General features: G+C 41.2%; 1 protein-coding gene and 1 pseudogene across 1 annotated transcript in view; one reads left to right on the top strand and one right to left on the bottom strand.

The window, feature by feature from the left end:
* LOC126475337 (uncharacterized) overlaps positions 1-19,769 on the bottom strand; it is an 802,694-nt gene that overhangs the window by 422,107 nt on the left and 360,818 nt on the right. The window lies entirely within an intron of this gene.
* On the top strand, positions 12,726-12,843 carry LOC126424947 (5S ribosomal RNA; annotated as a pseudogene).

Genomic DNA, 19,769 nt, shown 5'->3' with positions numbered 1-19,769 from the left:
TGTGTCGCTCTCTTGTTCGGTATTAGGAAACCAAACAATGAGCTAAACTCACAAACGGCGCTACGCATCGAATTCTTTTCTTAACAATTATTTTTCAGCACAAACTACCCTGCAACACATTTACAAGCTTATCAAACTGTTTCTGACTATTCTGGATAAAGGAGAAATGTTGTAAGCAAAAATCTTGGAAAGTTCTTAACCGATTTACTTCAAAATTTTTACACGATACTCTACAACATTCGCATGGACAATTTGAAACAAAAATCGTATGCACAGCAATGTACTTTTTGTTTTTTCTTCGCAGTCCGTTTTAACAATAAACCTGTATATCAGGAAAGCTGTTTTTGTGGCTTATCGGTTTATGTTTACAGTACAACGCAATCTGAGTCGTACGAACCTTTGTAATCCTACTCGTAGGCAGATAAACTGTGCGAAGAAATGTCATTGCGACCGCTACCCTTACAGATCCAGCAGATGGAGAGGTCTATTTCATACCTTGTGTATCAATGATCCCAACTGTGTTACAAATTCTGTTTAAGAGAATCAAAATTTCGTTTGCAATAACAATAAACAAGGCTCAAGATCGTACAGTCAAACTGGAACTGATTTAGTCTCAGAGTGTATTCCGCAATGCCAGTTGTATTTTGCTGTTTCATGTACAAGTAGAGCATAAAACCATTTCCTAGTCATAGGACATAGTATCCAAAAACCATTAATTTTGTGTAATCCGTAGTTCTGTAACTGTACTGTATACGAAGAAATTAAAAACAATAAAAACATCAAACGAAAACGACACAAAGGAAATTTCTCTCTCTCTCTCTCTCTCTCTCTCCTTGTATAGACTGGTTCAAGAGATAGGTTCATGTATATCGTCTACAATGAGGTGACAGAAGTCACGAGGTACCTCGTAACATCGCGTCGCAGCTCCTTTCCTCTTTCGCCCGGCGCAGTGCAGCAACTCTACGTGGCACGGACGCAACAAGCCGTTAGAAGTCCCCTACAGAAATCGAGCCATGCTGCCTCTATAGCCGTGCATAATTGCGAAAGTGTCGCAGGTGCAGAATTTTGTGCACGAACTGACCTTTCGATTATGTCCCAGCAATGTTCGATCCAGTCCATTTCATGTAAACGCACCCCACACCATTAATGGAGCCACCACCAGCTTGCACAGTGCCTTGTTGACAATTTGGATCCATGGCTTCGTGGAGTATGCGCCACACTCAGACCCTACCATCAGCTCTTACCAACTGCAATTGTGACTCAACCCACCAGGCCACAATTTTCAATTGTCTAGGGTCCAATCGATAGAGTCACGACGCCAGGAGAGTCGCTGCAGTCGAGGTCATACTGTTAGCAAAGCCACTCGCGTCGTTCGTCTGCTACCTTAGCCCGTCAACGTCAAATTACGCAGCACTGTTTTAACGGATACGTTCGTCTTACGTCCCACGCTGTTTTCCACGGTTATTTCATGCAGTGTTGCCTATCTGTTAGCACTGACAACTTTAAGCAAACGCCGCTGCTCTCGCTCGTCAAGTGAAGGCCGTCGGTCACTGCGTGTCCGTGGTGAGAGGTAATGCCCGAAATTTGGTATTCTCGGTACACTCTTGACTCTTTGGATCCCCGGAATTCCGTAAGGATTTCCGAAATTGAGTGTCTCATGCGTCTAGCTCCAACTATCAATCCGCGTTCAAAGTCTTAATTCCCGTCGTGCGGCCTTAATCGTTTCGGAAACCGTTTCATACGAATCTCCTGAGTACGAATGACAGTTCCGTCAACGCACTGCTCTTTTATACCTTGTGTACGCCATACTGTCACCATATGTATATGTGCATACCGCTATTCCACGACTCTTGTCACCGGAGTTTATCCATATTTCGTGGAAATTGGATGAGCTGTGATGTGCTGAAGTTCGCTGTCGCTCTATAAACGGTGGCACTGCCATCTAGCGTTAGATCTACCGCAACACCAGGCAACAGCGAAGCTTGAGCAGAATCCTAGTCAGGCAAGTTGGTGTTGTCCGTGCTTGAAAGCGAGACTGAATCACGGTCGTACCACGGATATATTATCTCTGCTTTTTAAACCTAGCAGTCACGATATGGATATTCGCCAGAAACTACATGTGTTTCTAATACCACATTAAACATTAGTTCGTTTCCAGGTTAGATAACTGGGTAGAGAGACGCAAGTCGCCTTAAGTGGAGTTCAGTTGAATGACTTGCTCCGGGAGACTGAGCCACACCATGTTACACTCTCCATTCACATTAACGTGACCACATACAGAAAGCCTGAATAACCACCTTTTGGAAGACGGACCGCAGCGAGACGTGGAAGTAGAGAGCTAGTATGGTTCTGGAAGGTACAAACTGGGATGTGGAGCCACGTCGCCGCTGGAAGTGACCAGTTGCGCTATGTTTCTCGGTTGAGGAATTGTGGCTCGAACAATCCAAGCGAAGTAATCCCACAGATTCTCGAGTGGGTTTAAATACGGGGAGTTTGGTGACCAGGGGTGTAAGGGAAACACATCCTGCTGCTCTTCGAACCACGCACATATACAGTTAGCTTTAAAAATGCAAAGATGAAACAAATATAATTAAAAGATGAAAGTGTACACATGTTTTTACAATCTATAAAATGATGAATTTTGTCAGCGTTTATAAAAAGCGCCAACGGCCTTGCCGCGGTGGTAACTGCATAGAGGGGCACAGGTGGTTCCCAAGGATAGAAAGATACTTGTGTTGATCCATTGTACTTTTCAGAAAGACGATATGACCCAGGGAATGTCATCTGAGAAGGCCACCTATCGCCACGCCGTGGACCTCCAGCTGCTGTAATGGCGTGCGAATTCCACCCATCGTCCCCATTGAACAGCAGTCAGCACGGGTGCATGAAGCAGGCGCCTGCTGCTGAGGCCCATCGGCAGCAGTGTTCGCTCAACGGTCGTTGAGCAGACACTGCTGGTAGCCCCATGGTTCATGTGGGCGATCAGTTGCTCAACAGTTGCGCTTTTACGCATCTCTTCAGCCATCGTTCACCTCTGTCATATACGGACAATGGTACAACATAGTTACCCGGCGGCGGTTTTGAATAGCGCCATTTTGCCATGCACGGTATATTTTAACCACAGCGTCACTCAGACCGTTGCGTTAACGCCGCTGTTCGACGGCTGGCACTGACCTATGGTATTCATCAGGTTAGGGAAAACTTTGAAGCTTTATTTCTGGAATACGCTTCAGAATCGCAGCGTTCGTGAGCATTATTTGTTACGTCTAAATATGTAATGCGAAAGATAAGCAAAATCGGTGACTTGTTGAATGTACAACGATGTTACAGAATGTGACTACGTGCAACAAAGAATTTACTCAAAACCTCTTCCTGGATCCCCGATCCTGAGTGAAAAATTTTTCAAATTGCTAATGCTACCATCCTCTTGTTCACAAACTAGCAATTAACAACGCTCTGTTACTAGACTTGTAGAGAAGACAGACTGCAATGACGTTGTAAGTAGGCTATTTATGTTTTCTTATTGGCAACATTACGTAGCGCTCAATATGAAAATCACTGGCTGTGCTGTGTGCAGTCTGCGGCTGCTTTGCATTGTTGTAATACTCGCCATTGTAGTGTTGGGCAGCGGCAGCTGGATGTGAACAGCGCGTAGCGTTGCGCAGTTGGAGGTGAGCCGCCAGCAGTGGTGGATGTGGGGAGAGAGATGGCGGAGTTTTGAAATTTGTCATGAACTGCTATATTTATATATGATGATATCAAGGTAAATACATTGTTTGTTCTCTATTAATATCTTTCATTTGCTAACTATCCCTATCAGTAGTTAGTGCCTTCAGTAGTTTGAATCTTTTATTTAGCTGGCAGTAGTGGCGCTTGCTGTATTGCAGTAGTGGGAGAAACGAAGATTATTGTGAGGTAAGTGATTTAGTGATTTGTGAAAGGTATAGTTTAATGTTAGTCAGGGCCATTCTTTTGTAGGGATTTTTGAAAGTCAGATTGCGTTGCGCTAAAAATATTGTGTGTCAGTTTAAGCACAGTCATGTATAATTGTTCAAAGGGGAGGTTTCATATGTCGACCCTTAGCCTAGGATACCTCACTGGAATCTTCTGATTTTTTCTTGTAGTTTGTGTATTTAGTGTAGCTTTTGTTTATTGCTAGCGCGTAATTGTAGAGAGAATCTCCTTTGTAGTTGTAGCCTTTCATTGTTGTACAGTAAAACAGTTGTGGCATGCATATAGATTTGCACCAAGTATTTCGCAGCTATGCTTGCAATTAACTACATATTATTTTCAGTGCTATGTTAATGTGTTCTCCTATTTTTGCACATCAAATTGTGCTTTTCTGTGTTATCGTGTGAAATATTGAGACAATTATGGCGTGTGAAAAACGTAACACTAGGCTCCAAAGTAAACTGAGAAATAATAGTGACGACGAGCGTAGCTTATCAGCGCCGCCGAGTAATGAATTTACTAATGTTCAAAGTAGTAATTTGGTAACTGTGCACAGGGAAATGGAGCGGGCGTCAAACAGTGGCGTGGACAGTGAAACAATTAGTGAAGAGGGAAGCATTATCGATCGATCGGTCGGCAATAGCTAGCCTCAGGAAGCCGAAATGACACGACACGATCTCGCAAATACTGTAGATTCAGGTTTTGGATCCTCACCGTTTTCTCAAATAAGTCAAGACACATTTTCTGCTTGTCAAAATGTGAATGTTTCCGGTGCAAATTCACTGCCGAAAAGCACTGAGGAACATGTTTCAGACACCAATGCATTGTTATTACAATTAATACAACAAATGGGACAAACACAGCAAAAGCTTCAAAAGTTAGACACAATGGAACAAAATCTTAAAAAGTTAGACTCATTGGAACAAACTCTTGAACAAACACGTGAAGATTTAACTACTGAGTTACATAACATTGAATCGAAATGTCAAAAAGTCTGTAATGACGTAAAAACACAAATTTGTGAGCATTTTCAACCTATTTTTTCGCGGCATGAAAATGAATTACAGAATCACGAAGCAGCCATAAAAAAACTGCAAACTATTGTTCATGAAAATCATGAGACCTTGCAAGCAAAATTTGACTCAGTTGCATCTATCGATTCGGTTACGCAACTTGCAAAAACTCAGGAAAACTTAAAGGACACAGTAGATTCGATTTCAACACAAATGGACACTCTGAAACTTGGTTCAGAAAAACACACTGAGGAAATGTGTTCACTATCGGAGAAAGTAGCCGAACTTTCGGATCAGGTCACTAACTTATCTACAAAGGTAGATTATGATCTGAATGACAAGACCTGTAGCCTTCACTGACACAGAAGAGTATGAACAAATTAGAAAATTCAAACAGAATCAAAATCAAATCAATACACAGTACAAAAGAGAAATCCGGGAAGTACAAGATCAGCTGACACAGGTAATACAAGAATTACGTATTTCAGAGGATACTCGCGCCCCAATACGGGAAGAGGGACACAGAAATACGGAACAGCCACAAAATAATAACACCGACATGCGACTTGCCGACATGATGATTTTGACTATAAGCTGTTCATTACTACACGCAAATTCAAAACATTTAAGAATTCTGGCAACGACATTCATCCACAAGCATGGCTCCATCAATTCTCGCATTGTTTTCCTCCCAACTGGTCGTTAGAACACAGATTAGAATTTATGTGTGGCTACTTGGAGAATGAACCAGCTGTAAGAATGCGATCGGTAATTCACTATTTCCACAGTGAAGGAGAGTTTTACCATGCCTTCCTCTCAGCATATTGGTCTCAAGCCACACAAGACCGAGTAAATCATAGCATCATAATGATGAAACGTTTCGAACTATCTGAATTTTCCAGTCTTATGAAATATTTTGAAGACATGTTGCATAAGAATCAGTATCTTTCAAACCCATACAGCCCCTCAGAACTCATCCGCATTTGCTTAATCAAACTGCCTGAACATTTACGACATATTATTTTGGCAGGACGTTGCAAAGACGACATTGAAGCATTTCAGGGACTCTTACAAGAATTAGAAATTGACACTGACAATCGCGGAACGCGAAACCAGGAACACAACAATTACAGGTCACATCCGTCACAATTCCGCAATGACAGAAATAATAACTGGACACGACAAGGCTATTCTCACAACACAAATCGTGACCAAAACAGACACCACCCATATGACAACCACTGGCAGAGTAATAATAGTTACAGAGAAAGATCGAATTTCCGTAGTAATGAATATGACAGAGATAACCATAGAAACAGACGATATGGGAACCAAAACAATTATTACCAGGGGAGACAGAATAACTTCAGACGCAACAGTTCAGCGCGGAGTTACGATTCAGGGAGAAATTCTCCACCACGTGACCGACAAGGAAGAAACTACGGAATCTACCGACATGACGACAGACGATATAATCATAACGACAGACGTCAATTTCATCAGAACTGGCGGGATTCTAACACGGCTGGGCCCTCTCGTCACGGTGAATTTGTAGAAGTTAGGTCTCCTAATCCCAATAACAACGCGCGCCAACAAAGAGACAGACAATGACTCGCGCCGCAGGCACCCACGTGCGCCGGCTGGCTCAGAGAAAAATAACATAGACGCTAACCTTGTGAAAAATTCCAGTATTCTTTACTGACGTATACTGCATGATAATTGCGTTCAAGCTGAAATTCTGAGTACTTTGAAGAGTAAAAGATTGTACCACATTTCACATGTAAAACCGTTTATTGAAAGATAATCTGCCTTTTAACTTTGTCTTTCCCACAAAATTTTTCACTTCACATTTCTAGTATGCTTTGCCAGACTTAGAATCTGTTAACATGCAACCATGTTTGAAGTTAAATATCCAGTCAAGAACCAAGAGAACTTATTTAAACAGAAATTACGAATGCATTGTTATAGTGAACAGACTACACAGTGTTGCATTTGTACATTCTTGCTTGTTAGTTGCACGACTACGTAATGACTATCAGGCTTACATACTTAGGACACATACTGGTACTGCTAATGAGATTTTAATGCAACATTTTGGTTTACTTGAAAATACATTCTGGGTTTAAAGTACTTTCAGTGAGATACCAGATGGCACAGTGGTTAGTTTATGTGACAGCTACACGATTTTATCACGACGCTACTAATGAGTGACATAATTTACATTGTTGCTTTTGCGGTGTATCTGCTTTATATCTGCACAGTTTTTCTGAATTCTTCTGGAAAGCAAAACATGTTTTATTAGTAACTTTTGTGGTATAGCTACAATGAGACAGCCTTTTCCGTAGCACAACAATACGTTACAACACAGTAATTTCTTCATCACAACAATAAGCGTAATAACTAAGATATCTCTACGCAAAGCATTTCACTTTTGTTTATCATGACGTAAGTACATTGACTTCTGCAGAACTTAGCTTTCGGAGGACGATAACTACGACACTTCCACACAGATTATGTTGCAACAAGACGCACATTTAGCGCTACAGTACACGTATTTGAGTGATTAATTTTGTACTTAAAACATTTATTTTTAAAGATTTTTGAATTACAAAGAAAGTTTTCCGTGATACATTTCATTCCATTGCTGTAATTTGTAACACCTGGGAGTATAATTACATTAATCCTCAGGGGGTACACGCTTACTTTGTGTACCATGTGTGTGGCAACCACAAGGAACCCTAGCTAATATGGTATTTGCTTATACAACTTTACACATCGGTACCATATTTCTCTAACACACAAATTACACAGCTATCTGATCATTTAACTGAGAGAGACAAACATTTATTTTACTATATCAGTGACAGATGTTTACGTAATTACACAGTTGGATAACTTCACACTTACGAAATTGTATTTTGTCTGTACTTTGTGAAATGCTCAAATTTTTTCGGAACCATTGTGATACTATGAGAGCTTTGAATGATGTATTTAGTAAGGGAGCATGATTTTAAAGTACGTTTGAGGCAGATGACACTTTTGACATGAGCAGAGAATTTTTTTTAATTATTGGAGGAAGCTACGACGATTTTGAGATTTGACTGAGGTGTTATGATGTTATTTTTACGACGACGATGTGTATTATGCTGCTGAGGTATGTTTATGATTAATAGGCTGAGGCTATATGAGTTATTTGATTATGCTTCATATTTATAATGACGAAATATTGACGAGTGTCGATGGATACATATATGTGTAATAAGGTAAGGAGTAATGAATAGTGGGTAGGGACTCTTGACTTGTGAAACAGGATGTTGGAAACCAAGAATCGTACTTTAAGAGTTATGAAATGTGTGTAAATGCGTGAATGTATCACAATGCCGGCGAAAATTTTTTTGGACACTTATATTTATAGGATTTTGTTTCTACAGATTTGCAACGCTAATTCTTGACCTGTGAAATATATTTATGTGAGACTGTCACTGTAGCGGAAACTGCTGTCGTAAATATTTCCGTAAGAAAGTTAAGTGACCACCTGCACGTAATGCGTCGCGGGCACCCACCTGGGCGACAGCCGACCGAAAAAAAAAAGAAAAAAAAAAAGCCATTAGCCTTTCAGCGGCACAGGTAGAAAAAAAAAAGGGGAGGCCATTGTCCATGCTACTGACATTTCCTTGTTGAAAGCATACTGTGGAGCTCGTAATTTATGATATTTACTGAAATGCCTAATAAAATGACAAGAAATATTTTTACATCTGCACACCTGATTATGACAAGCGTCTTTCTATGAGAGTTGAGAGAATTTCTACTAACTTATGAAATGTCACATGACTACTGAATGATATTTTTATGCTTTGCTTTTCATAGTTGCTTATTTCATTTGATATCTGGTTTCCAGCTGTGTTGCAGCATTGCTTTTATAAAATGAAATGCATTTGCTAATGTGAACACTTTCTGTCAACAGATCTATTAAATAATTATTTTATGATCCACATTCTTTAAAAAAGGAGCACTTGGAAAGGAAAGAACAATAAGAAGGAACTAGTAACAGTAACACATAATTTTCTTTTCAAGTACATGGTAATATTTCTTTTTTACAATCAGTTGTTGTGGTGCACCACTTTAATTACATAGATATTAAGATGTGAATATACATTTCCCTTATCTGCATTGTTGTTTTTACTGTAATATTTTTTCTGCTTGAGCTATGTCATGTTTAGGTATAAGTTACTGCTGTTTGCCAGGCGTAGTGTTACTGAATTTGACTTTGTGTTACTCTGCTAAGCCAATTTTACTACTCATTTATTTTTCTTGTTGCTGCACATTGGCTCATATTAGTTGTAATGTTGCATTGCTTGGTAATTTAGATTTACTGTAGCTTGCTTTGCAATTTTCCATTTTTTTGGTCATTGCTGTTTGTGTTACTTATTTTGTGCTGCTGCGTTGCCTCGTCCCTTAGTTTAGCATCTGAGCTCAGTAGATTTAAGTAAGCTTAAGAGGGGGTAGACTATATAAGAAACTGACTATGGACAATAGGGAAAAAATGCATTGAGCAGTTATATGAAAAAGATATGGGCCAAAATGAGTATTGTACACTGAGACATAATTATTTTGAAAGAAATATGAATAGAATACAGAAAGCAGGTATAGATAGGACTTTTTGGGAATAATGGCGAATGAAGGGAGATCTCCGAGAAGTAAAGAAAGTTTTGTTTGCAAAATACTGCAGTAAAACAAACCCTGTCCTTTCCTTTTGTGTCATCCCTCTATATGTTTGTGTACCCTTGTGTATTTGTGTTTTTCCTGTCTTTATGTGTTTAGCTGATGAGAGCTATGTTGTAGAATTTTCCTAATACTGTGTTATTTACTTTGTAAAGATGTTTAGACATTATTTATTCTGTTTTGTGTTAATGCTCATGTGTGAAGTTGATGTTTCGAAAGTTATTCTGATCTTTTAGGTATGTACTCATGTCATAATTCCTGGAACACTGACGTATATGTTATTTCGATTCTTTTGTAAAGCCTGTACTACAAATGTTATCTGTATTGTTATGTTCTTTAATGATGTATTCTGTACCTTTGTTATTGTATTCTCATGTTATAAAATTGTAATTGACACCAGTTCATCAAATTAAGTAACTTGTAAGTTACATTTCACTGCACACATTTCTGTTGGTCATAGTATATGGACAATATGTGAGAAGTAGGGACTGTTAGTGTTTGCACGTGTGTTAATAACTCAGCAAGGGACTGGATAACAGCATTGCTGGTTCTAAGGACAATTTCAAAAACTTTGTGAGTGCACAAGTGGTGGTTTATGGACTTGCTATATTATCCGCAAGACTCTTCAATGGTGATTGTGCACCTGCACAGTCACAACAGATGGCTGCTGGCTATCTCTACAAGGACTACAGTGGGTCTGTATCTTTGATGACCCACCAGTACCATTATCTCTACAAGGACTACAGTGGGTCTACATCTTTGATGATCCATCAATACCATTATTTCTACAAGGACTGCAGTGGGTCTGCACCTCTGGTGGCCCACCAATACCAGGACTACAGTGGGTCTACTCTGTGATGACCTACCTACCAATATTCTTCAAAACTTCGACTGACTCTGCTGTGGGTTAGCTCCGTTGTGGCGCATTACCTGTCCGCATGTCGAGAGTCAGCCATGTCTTTCCGTTGGAAGCACAACACTACTTCTTCAAGACTGCATGGAAATCCACTACTTCTGTGTGCAATTTCTTTTACTAATGAGACTTTGTGAAAAAAAAACTGTAATTACTATTATGATGAATGATCAGGACTATCTTTATGGACTGTGAGAAAATTTGAGCTTTTGACCAACATAGTATCAATAAGTGTGTGCATTTCATTTCTTTGTTATTGTAATTATTAAAAATTTTTTCAAATCTGTATTGGGCACTGCCCAAACCAATTTGTAAAATTTTTTGTGGGGAGCATGCGGGCTATGTAAGTAGGCTGTTTATGTTTTCTTATTGGCAACATTACGTAGCGCTCAATATGAAAATCACTGGCTGTGCTGTGTGCAGTCTGCGGCTGCTTTGCATTGTTGTAATACTCGCCATTGTAGTGTTGGGCAGCGGCAGCTGGATGTGAACAGCGCGTAGCGTTGCGCAGTTGGAGGTGAGCCGCCAGCAGTGGTGGATGTGGGGAGAGAGATGGCGGAGTTTTGAAATTTGTCATGAACTGCTATATTTATATATGATGATATCAAGGTAAATACATTGTTTGTTCTATATTAATATCTTTCATTTGCTAACTATCCCTATCAGTAGTTAGTGCCTTCAGTAGTTTGAATCTTTTATTTAGCTGGCAGTATTGGCGCTTGCTGTATTGCAGTAGTGGGAGAAACGAAGATTATTGTGAGGTAAGTGATTTAGTGATTTGTGAAAGGTATAGTTTAATGTTAGTCAGGGCCATTCTTTTGTAGGGATTTTTGAAAGTCAGATTGCGTTGCGCTAAAAATATTGTGTGTCAGTTTAAGCACAGTCATGTATAATTGTTCAAAGGGGAGGTTTCAACGTCAATAGGTGATCATGAATAAGAGGCCATACTTGAAAAGAAACGGCACAGGCTGTAGCCAACACCCTGTTATGCAGTCAGTACATAGAACAAGCATAAAGGAAACCGAGGAGAAATTTGAAAAAGGATTTAAAAATAAGGAATACGCAAGGAGGACTTCTAGGTTTACCGCTGAAATTTTAATTCTGGCAGAAATTGTAATTCTGACAAAGCGTCAAAACTCGAGAGTTACGTTGCATGCTACTGTCTTGAAAAGAGATTATACAATATGACCATCCCAGAGGTGGAAGGCGAGCGATGACGTTTAGCCGAAACAAGCCAGCGACGCCCTCCAGCCTCCCCTCCCCCCCCCCCCCCCCCCCCCTTATCAAGAATAATATTTGTTGTCATCTGTTGTTTGAAACCTACTGCTGGATAAATGCCTCAGTACAATGCGGTCTTTGAGATACGCATCTCTATTATTCCTGCATATTTTCTACTTTCTTCCCCCCACACCCTGTTTCGTCGTACGTCGTCATTTCGGTCTTCCCTCATCTCTTGCAATCTGGATTGCAGCTTCCTTGGTCCATCTTACGTTTATTCCTCTGTACACGTGCCCTCCTCACCAACATTTCATTTTAATTACAATTATATCCATTATAATTATCCGGGCTGTTATGCCGTGGTCGGTTGATGAATTCTGAGGTGATTCCCAACGTTTCGTCTCCGACTGCGGGAGACATCTTCAAGTGAGCCAGTGTGTGTGTTGGACCTTCCATCAAGCTACGGACCCCCTTGAAGATGTCTTCCGCAGTCGGAGACGAAACGTTGGGAATCACCTCAGAATTCATCAACCGACCACGGCATAACAGCCCGGATAATTATAATGGACATGATATTTCCGGCCGTGAAAGTTTACATTTTAGTATTACAATTATAATTACGTCAGTGACATCAGTCTGTCGTGTGATTCATTTGGTTGGTTTCTTTTGTAATTCTTAACGCACATTACTGCAATACTCATTGATTTTTTTTCTTTATTGTTATTTCATCGTCCTCAGTCGACATGGACGGAGTGGAATGGGGGTTGGGCTGTCAGTGGTGCAAAAGGCCGCTTTTCACTGAAAAGCATTAAAAATGCAAAGGTGAAAGAAATATTATTAAAACATGAAAGTGTACACATGTTTTTACAATCTATAAAATGATGAATTTTGTTAGCGTGTACAAAAACGCCAAAGGCCTCGCCGCAGTGGTAACACCGGTTCCCGTCAGATCACCGATGTTAAGCGCTGTCGGGCTGGGCTAGCACTTGGATGGGTGACCATCCGGTCTGCCGAGCGCTGTTGGCAAGCGGGGTGTACTCAGCTCTTGTGAGGCAAACGAAGGAGCTACTTGACTGAGAGGTAGGGGCTCTGGTCTCTTAAACTGACATAGAGCTGGGAGAGAGGTGTCCTGACCACATGCCCACCCATACCCGCAACCAGTGACGCCTGTGGGCTGAGAATGACACGGCGGCCGATCGGTACAGTTGGGCCTTCCAAGGCCTGGTCGTATAGAGTGTAAAAAGCAGTAATACTGTTAGTTTTCTTTGTTGTTGAAATTAAAATTGAGGGACTAAAAGATAAAAACAAAATATACATTAAAATACATTCAGAAATGGCGACATTGTAACAGCAAAAGTAGCAATGCACCTCCGCTAACAACCTGAAGAACCTCAACAAAGATAAAATGATTTGGAAAGGGGAGAAGGTGTCCTGTAGCGTTGAAATGTGTCTGTGAAACATAAAGGGGTGCTTTCGAAGAGGAGGAGATTAGTGTTTAACGTTCCTTCGACTGCGAGGTCATTAGGGACGGAGCACACACTGATTACAATAGTAAGGGGAAGGACATCAACGCTATCCTTTTCAAGGAAATCATCAAGAAAATTGCCTAGAGCGGTTTAGGGAAATCACGGGAGACCTAAATCTGGATGACCGGACGGGAATTTGAACCGTTGTGCTCCCTAATGCGTGTCCAGTGTGCCGACCATTGAGCCACTACGTTCGGTCGACCGCTGATGAATTTCCTAATGTTGAATGCATCACTATTTACCCGATTGTTACGAAAAAGATCAAACATAGCTAAGTATGTGTAAGGTTGGTGTCGAAGATGGTTACCAACGATCACAAGGCGATGCCTGTATCAAGAATTAGAATTAGAATTACCGTTGGGAACTTTCCGGCCACACAACCGGCGTTTCCGGCAGTGCAGCCAGCGACTATTATGTCTTGTTGTACTTGAAAGAATGGTTTAATAGACAACTGATAGGGTGACCTGTCTGCGAAACTTCCTGTTTCACTTTCCACTTAATCCAGTTGATAAACTGTGTGTAAAGTAACATGTAGGCCTATGTGAAGTAACGTGTTAATGAACCCTGAACTCAAAGTCCAGAGCATATAGCAGTTTCATTAGAAAAAAAGCATCAATCAGAAAACGAAACTATTGGAATTCATAGTTCAAAAATGGTTCAAATGACTCTGAGCACTATGGGACTCAACTGCTGAGGTCATTAGTCCCCTAGAACTTAGAACTAGTTAAACCTAACTAACCTAAGGACATCACAAACACCCATGCCCGAGGCAGGACTCGAACCTGCGACCGTAGCGGTCTTGCGGTTCCAGACTGCAGCGCCTTTAACCGCACGGCCACTTCGGCCGGCGGAATTCATAGTTAAATCATGTTAAGTCATATGTTATAATAAATGAAAATCATCACAAATGACGCAGGCACGCTATCCAGCGGAGAAGATATATCCCTAGAGTTACGCCAAGGTGGAGGCAGTTGGTGAGACAAAGTCGGGACTGGACGCGAGAGTCAACATTGGCGAGTGAGGCCGAATTATGTGAAGGAATAGAGATATAATTAACAAGTTCGAAACAGAATATTGTGAGTGGAAAATTGTGCTGAATATCGAATACAAAAAAGTACTGGAAGAAATTAATTTTTGACGAAGTGCAACACAGTGAAAACATGTGGTGCAAGAGATAACAACAGAGCATGGTAACAGTTGGTGTCGTAATATGATAGAAGAAATAGTAAGTCATAAGTTAAAGGAAAGAGTGTAGGTCTCTCTTATTTCAGTGCATTATTTTCCTACAAATTTACTTGAATCAAGTATGGACTCACTCCCCTGCAGCTCTACTTGTCTCTAAGGTAACAAAGAATTGTTCTGTGTTGCAGAAGTGCAGCGGAGTTCTGAGAATGCTACTGTTATTTGCATGTCGCAGACTCGCTAAATAGCTTTCATTGCTGTCAGATTCCATTCGTAAACGCATTGAGATTCAATGATATGGACCGACGTATAAATCCCGTTGAGCATAAACATCAACTGTGAACCGGTAGATAGCACTACGTATACAATATTTGTATTGCCAGAAAGATAACGAAAGGGCCTGTTACACTTGGCTCAGCGCGCCAGTGTAAGATACAGCACCCACGTTATAAACAGTTTAAAGGTGAACATAATCTCAAGACGGCCATTATCAAAACCAGTTCACATGCGGAAAACTTCTGTTGAGAGGTGTTAACATTAGTTATGTCGTCAGTAAAGTAGATTTGTAGCCAGTGAGTTTTTTTCCCCTTTTCAGATGGTAATTACTTAGCTATTAGGCCTCAAATAAATCGCTTCAATTTTCAACAGCCTCGAAATACAAAATTTTCACACATGGTAAAGGTAAAGCCGTCATCAACCTTAAGACTGGTTTCAACTCCGTAGTGCTTTACAGGACATGGACCTATTATAGGAGGTAGCCCCTTGCCTTCTTCTTACCTTTTAACTGACACCAAGCCAGCTGCATCGTATAATCTATCATCTACTTCGAACAACAGTGCAATTCAGCATTTTTCACATTAACAAATATTCAAAGAGTGCTCCTTACGAGGCAGCCACAACTGTGTAAGTCCATTTTGTGAAATGAAGAAATCATGCAACAGTTGCTGAATCAACAATGAATCAACAATCTTTTACTGTACACACGACCAGTTTCGGAACACTTGAAGGTCCTTTATCTGGTATAAACTGTAATAAAGAAAATAATGTTTTATAAGATAAGGGAGACGGCATCCTCAAGTTTGAAATGTCAAATGCGTTTTACGTGTTTAAGGATTCTGGTAATTTTTTATGTCTGTTCGTGATGTCTATTTTTTCGGATTTTTCTAGGTCCCCTTTATATTCTTTTGACGCCACTGGGGTGAGTATGAATTCGGATGGTTCAATGATTTTATTTGTAAGTAACATCCTGTTTTCTCTTCTAATTCATTTTACAAATTTTGCCGCATACTTCCTTATCTGACATTTAGAACTTGAGATCCCTTCCCATTCTCTTCTAACACAGTATTTTCGTTGTTACAGTTTACACCAGATGAAGGAACATTAAGAGTGTATACAACAAAATATCATAGATTCAGCAGCTGTTGAGCGGTTTCTTCGTTTTCCAAATCAACAAATATTGCCAGAGGCGAAATACGTGTTGGGTGAAAGATAATAATGCTAGGAGTGACTACGGATTCATAGTGTGGCATAAGACGCCGAGTCACAATTTATCTACATTTTCGACTGCATCTATGCCCCCCCCCCCCCCAAGTTGTCTTGCGCTATGTGAAGGAGGGTACGTCGTGTAATACTGTCAGTTCCATCAATCATGTTCCACTCGCGAATGGTTCACAGAAAGAACAGTTGTCGGAAGGCCTCCGTGTGCGCCCGAATCTCTCTAATTTTATCTTCACGGTCCTTTCGCGAGATATACATAGGAGGACACAACATACTTGCTGATTCTTCTAGGAACTTAAGCGCTCGCAATTTTAAAACTAAATCACACCATGATGCAGAACGCCTCATCATCTTCGTGACGCTCTCGCGCTTTCTAAATGGACCTGCATCTAAATAGATATACCGCAAGCCATCGTGTGGGGTGTGTCGGAGGGCACCTCGTACCACTACATGTCCTTTCCTCTCCCGTTCCACTCGCAAACAGAGCGAGGGAAAGACGACTGTCTGTATGCCTCCGTATGAGCCCTAGTTTCTCGTATCTTATATCCGTAGTCCTTACGCACAATGCATATTTGTGGCAGTAGATTCGTTCGGCAGTCAGTTTCAAATGCCGGTCCTCTAAATTTTCTCAGCAGTGTTTCTCGAAAGGAACGTCGCCTTTCCTCCAGGGATTCCCATTTGAGTTCCCGAAGCATCTCCGTAACATCTACGTGTTGTTCGAACCTACCGGTAACAAATCTAGCAGCCCGCCTCTGAATTGCTTCGATGTCCTCTTTCAATCCTAACTTGTACGGATCCCAAACACTCGAGCAGTACTCAAGAATAAGTCGCACCAGCGTCCTACATGCTGCCTCCTTTGCAAGTGAACCACTCTTTCCTTAAATTCTCCCAATAAACTGAAGTCGACCAAACGCCTTCCCTACCAGAGTACTCAGACGCAAGTTCCACCTCATATCGCTTTGCACCATTACGCCCAGATATTTAAATGACTTGACTGTGACAATCAGCGCATTAGTACCAAATATTACAGGTTTGATCTTCCTACCCATTAAATTACATTTTTCCACCTTCAGAGCGAGTCACTCAAGTTCGATACCTTGCCGTACACCACGGCATCATCTGCACAAAGCCGCAGATTGCTGCCCACGCTGTCCTTCAAATAATTTGTATGCATAGAGAACAACAGCGGTCCTAAAACACTTCCCTGGGGTACTCCTGACGACACCCTAGTCAATCTGTAGTGAAACGCGCTGCTATTCTTTGGATCATCTCTGTTTTCTGTATCAGTCCTATCTAGTACGAATACGATACGGACAAGCAACATTCAAGCATGAGTTGAACGAGGGTCCTGTAAGTTACCACCTTTGTTAACGGACTACAATTCCTGAGGATTCCTCCAATGTATCTGTCTGGCATTTGCCTTTCCAGTTGTTAATTTCATGTGGTCGTTCCACTTTAAATCGCTCCGTACACACACCGGTAGATATTTTATGGAAGTAACAGCTATTAGTGATTTTACTGCAACCGTACAATTACACAGTAATGGGTGTCTCTGTCTATGTATACGGAATACCCTTCATTTGTTTATGTTGAGGGTCAATTGCCCCTCCCTGCACCAAGTGCTGATTCTCTTCTAGCACATCATCTCCACATAGAGCATCAGTTTATGGTAAGTTAAGCTATAATATGGGCACGGTTGGAGAAAGCAACCTATGATAAATGAAAGTGTTCGGATTCACACACTAAACACAGTATATCCCGGCAAATGCTAACTACTACTACAAGAGTATAAAAATCAAAGTGTATGTTTTATTAACTTTTCAATAAAATTATGGTGTAATTTGCCGAAACTCGTAGTGGAAGTGTCTAGTTACCTACATTTGTGTATTTCAATCGGCATCCGTAGAATAAAAATCCTAAATGGCTCTATAATTCGCCATAATAACGATAAAAGTTGGTATTTTTCTCACTAAGAGTTAATAAAATGGTGTTATAAAAATTAACGATCGCTGTGGGTAACCTCTAGAAGTCGTAGTTTATGCTGTTAGAGAATCCCACATAATGCTCAGCAGCGATAAACAAAACGAGAGGCAGGGCTATCGCTTTGCACCTTGATAATGGCAGTGAGATACGCCGCCGAACGGCCCTCCAGTGTACACAGCTCCACTCCCAGAGGCAGCGGCGCCGTAAAACACGCGGCAGGGCGGAGGGGTGAGTGGCCGAGGGTGTTGTGCCGGCCTAACGACCCAAGTCGGCAGCGCGAGATAAGGCGACGCGCCCTTTGAGCCGCATCTCCGATCCCATCTGCTGTCTTCCACAATTTGTCTTCCTTATCTCATCTGCCCGGCCGCAGCGACGAACGCTGCCCGACTGGGAGATGAGTAATGCCAATGTCTCTCACGGAATCTGACATGTCCCGAGATACCGGCTGATACAGGGAACCGAGAACACAACCTGCCCGTGTGTGTGTGTGTGTGTGTGTGTGTGTGTGTGTGTGTGTGTGTGTGTGTGTGTATACAGGGGGCACATGGATTGCGAGCCTGTGTTTAAGTGGCACTGACTGGTCGATACCAGCAACGGTATAGAAACAGTAGACCGTATGAGCCATAATTTAGTTTAACGCTCGAAATGTTAGCAGGCTTAATACCGCACCTAGGATTCTATGCTCGGGTGATGCCATGGGTATTGACAGGCGTGCTGAATTTCGTTATTTTAGTGCCTCAGATCTCATCGTTGCAATAACATCTCACAGACGGTCATCAGACCAGATGTTATAGTCACACATTCCTGAGCAAGACACGTTGTACAACGTTAACAAACCTGAGTGTGACAAACGGATTGTCGGTCAAAAATTGCTTTAATTTTTTTAGTATGACCAGTTTCGGTTCACATGAACTATTCTCAGATATGTAGATAAAAGTGAAATAACTGAAGACTGTATACTCTACCATACGCATCAAATATACCAGATCGTACCTTACTCCATAGGTTACGTCACCCCTATTAACCCCTGAAAAAGAAGTTTTTACGAGAACAGTGTTCTCAACAAACAAAAAATTGTTAGTTCAATTTTGAAACATATTTCTCATTGATACACAACAAAGTCACCAGATCCCACCTGTTTGCAGTTACTTTGCGGACTACATGCGCAACGTGTGTTGTTCTAGACCACTATCGTATGCTTAGACGCAGCATGCAACTTTTTCCGGTAAATAGGTCGCATTCGTCTTGTAACCGATACAGACAGGTACGTTATGGTATACTTGATGACCGATAATATGCTATAATAGCAACATTCTGTATCATTGAATTTACAGGGCGATTCAGCTGCGCCTACAGCGGTCATTTTATGCAACCTGCAATGTTACAGCTGGCCTATGTGAACCAAGCGCAATGTTTCCATATTCTCTCGCTCGCTAAGCGCAAACTATTATTCCTACAGAAAAAAAAACAGGATTTTTTTTAGCAAATTCAACGAAGTTAAATTTTGTACTGCGTTACGTTTTCGCTAGAGGCCATAGTTCTCGAGCTGTTCAAGAAAAGCGGACAAAAGTGCTCACCAGACTCCACCTCCACCTCCCCCTCCCCCCTCCCCCTCCCACAATCAGGCCCTACCACTCAGGATTTCTAGTGTGTTGTTTATGGTACTCCCTCCTACGATTGTACATTTTTCCCCGACTGCACGGATTATTTCCTATCTTTGACGTTTTTTGTTCTTCATTGACTGGCCTTATGACGCCATCGGCC

The sequence above is a fragment of the Schistocerca serialis genome, chromosome 1, assembly GCF_023864345.2.
Source record: "Schistocerca serialis cubense isolate TAMUIC-IGC-003099 chromosome 1, iqSchSeri2.2, whole genome shotgun sequence".
Lineage (NCBI taxonomy): Eukaryota > Metazoa > Arthropoda > Insecta > Orthoptera > Acrididae > Schistocerca > Schistocerca serialis.
The sequence above is the reverse complement of the archived record's forward strand: the minus strand, read 5'-3'. Positions and strand labels throughout refer to the sequence as shown.